The sequence below is a fragment of the Alligator sinensis genome, unplaced genomic scaffold (genome assembly GCF_000455745.1).
Source record: "Alligator sinensis unplaced genomic scaffold, ASM45574v1 scaffold511_1, whole genome shotgun sequence".
NCBI classification, from domain to species: domain Eukaryota; kingdom Metazoa; phylum Chordata; order Crocodylia; family Alligatoridae; genus Alligator; species Alligator sinensis.
The window spans coordinates 1641930-1649127 of NW_005842114.1; the positions used below are offsets into that span (position 1 = coordinate 1641930).

General features: G+C 45.3%; 1 long non-coding RNA gene across 1 annotated transcript; it reads right to left on the reverse strand.

Moving 5' to 3' along the window:
- Positions 1–1558: 1558 nt before the first annotated feature.
- Positions 1559–2465, reverse strand: LOC102387262. Its single transcript, XR_323952.1, has 3 exons — positions 2440–2465; positions 1984–2051; positions 1559–1590 (listed from the first exon to the last, which is right to left on the reverse strand). It is a non-coding gene; the product is annotated as an uncharacterized LOC102387262 (long non-coding RNA).
- Positions 2466–7198: the final 4733 nt, after the last annotated feature.

Consider the following 7198-nt stretch of genomic DNA (forward strand, 5'->3'; position numbering starts at 1 on the left):
GGGACTTTGAGAACTTAACTGCTTTCACTGCTACTGACCTGCTTGTGACCAGCTCTTAAGCCTTACACAGCAGGCCAGGGTTATTTATATATAGAAAAACCTCTAAACTTTACAAGCATTGGCCTTGGAGCACTGACAGCGGGCACAGTCATTTTGCTTCTAACTAACCTCATATTCCCAAAGCCCTTGCAGTCAGTGAGAGCCAGCCATCAATGCAGCAATCATAGTGAAGACAGGCAAGGCTGATAGAAGCAAGATTACATTGGTGCCAAGTGTCAGGCCTACTCATGCAAAGATGGAAGTGCAAGGTAGATGTACCTAGCCAGGGCAGCACAGATTAGAGCACAAGAGATTACCTTGCTACATCTTGCATAGAAGCCTGATAATTTAGTATAATGTGAACAAGATATCAGCTTCCTGTCTGCCTGCCTGCACTAGGGGAATGCAACAGTAGCAACCCATCAGTACCCATTAGATCAAATCCTTGCTGTATGCAGACAACTAGCCTTGGTCTCCAGTAGGGGCTGAAATCAGGGCTAACTGAAACATAGGCAAGGCACAAGTGTAATTGTCTAGTCATCTTAACAGTATTAAACATATCCCAGCACCAAACCTACTACCAGCCTTCTGCCCTCTGTCAAAATCCAGGAACACACCAACTAAAACCAATGTTGTCCACACAGCCCAAGCCCCAGCCCCAGCCCAGAGCCAAATGCAAGCTAAATGCTGTATAAGAGCATTGCAGACAGTGAGACAGATTCCAAGTTAAGAAGAAATTTCCAATCATACCAATATGACCAGGTGTCCTGAACAAGAGCAACAATTGTCTGTGATACCATGTGGAATCAGTCCTTAGCTATGAAATTAGCCTTGTTGACGTGTGTGTGTGTGTGTGTGTGTGTGTGTGTGTTTAAGCAAATCAAGGCATGTGGTTCAATGGGAAGGAGAACATCTTAACTGATCTCTCATACTTGGCTGGGTGTGGGTGGAGGGTGGGGCAGAGACAGTAGATCTGAGAAGTGGGGAACTGCTGATTTCATTAAAGGGAAATGCTTATGAAACGCTCACATGCCCCCTTAACCATCCCAAGAGTTCAAACTAAGAACTCCAAAGGACTAACGATTTCTGGGTGCCCAATGGGGGTCTAAGTAGAGGGGTCTGAATTTCAGAGGGTGCCTGGTGCCTTCTGTGGACAGGCCCCTTGTACATCTGGGCCCCTAAAAATCACTAGGCACTTCAGAAAGTTGTGGCCTAGGCAGGGGGATGTCAAACCCTGTGGGAGTGGCATTAAATGGACGTGTGTAGATGAATCAGGGGTTTAATTCACCGTAAATTGAAGTGGTGGGTTTTTAAAAACACAGCTTCAATTTAGGGTGAAGTAAACCCCTGTGTTGTGCATACCAGTGTCTTACCTGCCTCCAGCGGTGCGGAGGAGATGGTTAGCTGCTGGTGGCAGAGCGGTCCTTGGTGCTTCCCTCCGTGGCAGCAGTGCCCCCTTCCAGGTGGCACCCGCCCGCAGGCACCTGGCTCAGGCTGTCCTGGGGGGCACTGCAGCCATAGTTCCTCGCATAGCTCATGCAGGCAGGCAGGCTCCAGGGAAAGAAAAAGAAAAGATGAGGCTCGCCGCTTCTGTTTTTCTTCGGTGTAGCCTACTTTCCTGGGCTGCTGCCGAGCTGCCTGCACAGCCCCTGAGCCACATGGAGCCCAGTGCTTCGCTCCACGGCTGTAGGGCAGCAAACTAAAACTCTTTGAGGGCGTTTGAGTTTGCTGCGCCACAAAGCCATTTAAGGCGCATTATACCACCAAATATGCTACAGCAGTTGGAATTAATGTGCAATACGCCACCAACATGTGCAATTTAAACCAATGCCATTAAAGTGGTGCAAAAGCATTTAACCCGCTTTAAAATGTCATGCACACATGCCCCTCGTTTAGTCTACACACACCCAAAAGCATGAAGCTGAAAAAGCCAGTGAATTGTACCTGATCGTAGTGTGATCTTTGAGCCTTTGGGGGAGCCATTTTCCCCTCTTTGCCTGACTTCTGTGACTCTATTCAGATTAAAAATTCTAATTTAAATGGGCTGGGGCCCCAGAGCAGTTTAGCTAACCCTGAGGAATCAGTGATCTTCCATGAACTGCTCCTCCAGTCCCACTATTCCCCAGCTCTCTATATGATCTGCCTCTCTGCTCCCTATCCCCTGTGTTATTCTGAATGCAGTCTGTTTCCTCAGTCTTTCTTGCTGGCTCCATATTCTTCTGCTCTCACTCTTTTCCCTCCTGGCCCTCTGTTCTTTGGCAAGCCCCTGCTCTGGTCAGCATCTCTTGCTGGAAAGGACATGGGATTCAAATACGTGATTTGCTTGTTTCTATCATTAGCACCATCTCAGTCTGTGTTCTTGGAGAAGACTTACTCTAAGGCTCCTTGCTACAGACTTACCATCTTGTGTGATTGCAAATAAAACGTGTGCACTATGGCCACAGCTGGAGGAGCCATTTTGAAAACCCAGTCTTTAATGCTGCTTAGGGAGGATTGATTCTTTTATATGTAACATGCTCTGAAAACCTTGTGCATGCACAGCCGGCGAATCAGAACTAACATTTCTCTTAGCCAGTCTCCTTTAATTTACAAGCTGAGATGCACAGGCACCCTTTCTCTTGTTCTACTATGTTTGTTTAAACCAGCTCTGAGCTTTCTGTGTTCTTTGTGGGCAGCCTTAGTCAGCAATTCCTTATAACTTTTTAATACAGCTTGCTTTAATATATAACCTAGCAGTCTGCATGGTCTGGTTATACCTCGATCCTTTTCAGCTTCTGGCATTTTCCCCTCCACCATACTGTTAAACCAATCAGTTTTGCTTGTCCAGATTTGAAATGAATAGAATAGTGAGCTAATGTCATGAATATAATTATGCAAAAAAGCAGAGATCTCCAGCCTCTGTTGTTATCTGATAAACAGGGCCATTGGTGGAATTTCCATCCCTCCTCAGGGCTTTATCATCTCCCATGGGCTTTTATCCTGGCCTACATTTAAAAGCAACATTACATTTCCAGTTTTCCTCCTAGCAAATGCAAAGTTGGGTGAGCTGAGGCTTCCCACAGACAATAGATCTGGAAGGCGCTAACCAGTCCATTCAGTTCCAGAACTCAGGATGAGCTGTTAAAAGTGCAGGCACTGGGATTTGTTACTCTTCCACTGATGTTTTGAGCAGAGACACTATCGAAAGGCAAACGTTTCTGTGGTTCAGTAACCTGCCCTTCCCTCCCTCTTCCCCCCGCCCACCTCTTCACCTTAAAAACCAAGCTGAAAATTTTCAGCTACAAAGCCAATATGGCCAATTGCAAATGTTTAAAAATCAAGACGGTTTTAAAGGTTAATTAGAGTAATAAAATAAAGAAGGTGGCTGTTTGTGCCTTTAGGGTGCATTTGGGACACATTTCACAAGCTTTTGTTCAGAACTGTGAGGGCTAGAAACCTTTTTGCTTTTTGAAGTGGGTTGAGATTCTCCCACAACTACTTGATGAAGAATTTTGTTTTTAATGTAGTGTTTATTAACCCAAAAGTGTGTGTGTGTGTGTGTGTGAGCGCATGCGCATACACGGGACCTAATGTGAAGGGTAAAGAACAGTCCTTTTGACCCTTTCCACCCCAACAAAGAAATATTCTGCTGTGATTTTCTTTAAAGCCATTACCTTTCAGTATTTGTAACCAGGAGATGTACAGAAATGAAACAGGAGAAACAGTTAAAAGGAATTTAGTTTTTAAGTTCTCTATTTAAACACTGTTATCAACAGAAGTAAAGAGTAAATTACTGGGCAATTTTTATCTCAATGTCATGCATTTCAAAGAAAAATATGTTAAGAAAAATATTTCCTATAGTACACTAATCACTACAACTGATTATGGATTGGGCCTAGTCCCTGAGAGAGCCTGCTATATGAAAGGGGAAGATACCAGTCTGATAATGATAAAGTACGACTCGGGGAATGTAGCTTCTATTTGAATGCCCTGGAAAGCAGGATTACCAGACGATAAAGCCTTGAAAAAAAACTACTTTGATTAATTCTACTAATTTCTTTACAGGAGGCTTTATCTTGCAACACCTTTGCAAGTCCTGTTTCCTAACCATACAATAGCCAAAGATCTCCTCTATGCCTATGCATTCCAATAGGCAGAGCAATTTCTGATCTCTTGCTCTATGTTATCAGGCAGAAGCTCTTGTTGGGGAGGGATCAATAAGCTGATTGTTTCTGAGAGGCTGTTCTGTTATGGAGAAAGTTGAGCAGTAAATTGTTTTGGAAAGGAGCATGCAGTAGAGTGTGCCAACAACTCATTTATACTGCAGCAGCAGCTGAGGCCTCTCCCCAGCTTGGGCAGTGTTTGTACTAAGGGCTGTGCTAGAGGCTGTACAAACCCATAAGAAATGGCTGTCCCAAAGGTATTTAAAGCAGCTCATTTATTTTTCAGTCCTGCTAGTGCTCGTCTAAATTACTTGCATTTTCATTCAGGATTTATCTCCAATTTTCTTTGCAAAGGACATGGGATATTTATCCTGTTTGGAGTATTCAAGGTTTCAAGCCAGTTGTTTGGGGAAGATAATTCCGTCCAGTTTTCCCTTAGAGCTAAAACCTAGCATAGGAAAATACAATCTATAGTTATGAATAAATGGTTATAAGTAGAACTATTTGCATGGGGCTGGGTACCATTTGATTTCTGCAAAAGAAACACCTCTCCGGATTCTACCCCATCTCCAGGCACGTATTTAATATTTAGCTAAATTTAAATGCCAATAAAATTATTTCCAAAGAACACTGTCACATTAAAAGACTGCAGGCAAATCTATAAGAAAATAAGTTCCTAGAGCTTTTCAAATGCTTTTCCTAGAGCTTTTCACCTGTTGCAGCACAGTGGGTTCCTATACACATGTGCAGAGACTGCTCCAATGTTCTGGAAATCCAGTGCATTGGAGCAGACTCGATTGAGTCTGCTGGAGCACAGAAATTGATGTGCTCCGGCAGCCTTCAGCATCATGTGCATCAGCACTGCTGTCTCTCTCTGCACTGAAAAAATGGTGGCGGGGCATTTTGAAATAAAACACGTTCAATGACCCCATCACCATTTTTTCAGTATGAGGACATGAAGTGATGCTGATACATGTGACGCTTGCTAGTTAAAGTGCTCAGTGATGCATCCCACAGCGTGTGTAAAAATGCCCAGTGTTTAAAACACTTGAGGCAAAACTTGAGGCCCACTATTAAAACATTTGAGACAAAACTGCTAAACAAATGGGTGTGTCCAGACAACCACGGACATTTGTTTCCCTGGGGACAAGCAGCATTTGTTTCCCATGGTTAGGAAACAGGCACACCTTGTGCTGCTGCTATTCGTCCCTGGGGAATGCCTGTGCCATGAGTGCTCTGCAGATTATCCCAGGTGGGGTAGGGGAGGCTGGGGTCAGCAAATGTGCTGGCCCCATCAGCCTTACCTGGGGTCCTGGGGCCTCCTGGGGCTGCAGCCATGGAAGGAAGCCTGGCTGGCACCTGGAGCATGGCTCCGGCTAGCTAGGCTCTGGTTTTGGGCAGCACATGCTGTTGCCATGTGTGCCGCCCCACTTTTTTTTTGGCCTGGGTTTTTTGACCCTGGGATCTCCTGGGGTCAAGAAACCCCCCCTGCACTACTAAGTAGCAGTGTGGGAAGTGCCTGCATATGCGGTGTATGGCACCACAGATGGGTCTGTGGCATCACACACTGCATGCCTGCACTTGTCTGGACACAGGCATGTGAAGTATCTTGGACCTTCGCCTTTGATACCCTTGTCCTGACAAAAGCCTTTTTCCCCCTCCAAACCAAACTCACTCTGGGGTGAGCAGTCCTGTAGACACACAGTTACAGCATAAGCATATATTATATATACAAAGAAATAGCTTGTGCCAGTGAGGTATCCTCAGCTAGAGCAAGAACAGCAGCAGCATGTAGTCTTCTGAGGAACTGACCAAGGTAGCTTATTTGTATACATGCCTAGGTCCAGCTCCCAGCCCCCTCACATTTTATCAAGTTCACTGGCATGGCCACTGTCAGAAGTGAAATATCTTCCTAATACTTTGATCTCCTTTCTGGGGTTTTTACCCAAACAACCATTCGAGCCAATAAGAGTAGTTTTGGGTGCAGTACTGAGCATCTATGAAAAACCAATACTTAATGTAAGGGATCAAGATTGGGCAATTTTGCCTAAGGGTCTGTGGGATTCCTTGATAAATAATGGTCAGTACAACACTATATTTAAAAGTCTACAACAAGGCCTGGTGTTCTGCAATCTTGGCACCAAATGCCATCTTAAACTCAGGGCTTGTGTTTTGAACATTGCTAACGTACACACGCACTGGACAAATCCCCACAACTGAATTTTTTGTCTGCACGTTCATAAATCCTTAGATCAAAATGGCAGGCATGATGAGTGCAGGTAAGAGCTACATCTCCTGTGTATGCACTTCCTCTCATCAATAAACTTGGCCATTCCCACTTTCAGATAGCTTCCCAAGGGAAGTTCTCCTTTCTCTCCCCAGTTTGCTTCCTCTGTTCATTAAATAACATTTTGCTTATAATCAGTTTCAGAATTTCCCTTCTACCATCAGTTAGTACTTTATTGGAAAGGGTACTGTAGTCTGTTTTCCTGCTGTTTATGTGGGTGTGTACGTAATGTGTGCAAGGGCAGGTGGAACCAGGGCGCAGTCTGCAGAGAGATGCTGACTGTTAATTTGGACTGCAACTCCCAGAAACCCCCAGAGGCTGAGGTGGGGAACAAGGAAGAGGAAGCTTGAGGCTGGAGTAAGGGGTTGAGAGAGCAGCGTGCATTGGAACCTGGTTTATTCTCACTGGAGATCTCACTGGCTTGGTCAGCCAGGACTGCGGACTGAAGGACCTGGACTCAAACTTGGGAACAACTGCAGGCAGCTGTTTGAACGCTCTAGGGACTAAAACAGGGGTGGGCAAAATAATGCCCGCCAGCTGGATGTGACCCACCAGGCCATTCTATCTGGCCCACGGGGCCCCTCAACATTTAGAAAATTAATATTTATGTGCCCCTGGCTGCCTGTCAAAGCTGACAGGAGTCAGGGGCAATAGAACCCAAGGGAAGCCAGTGGCAGGACTAAGCAACAAGGCCTGCCTGGCCCTGCCCCGCCAGCTCCCTCCTACCACC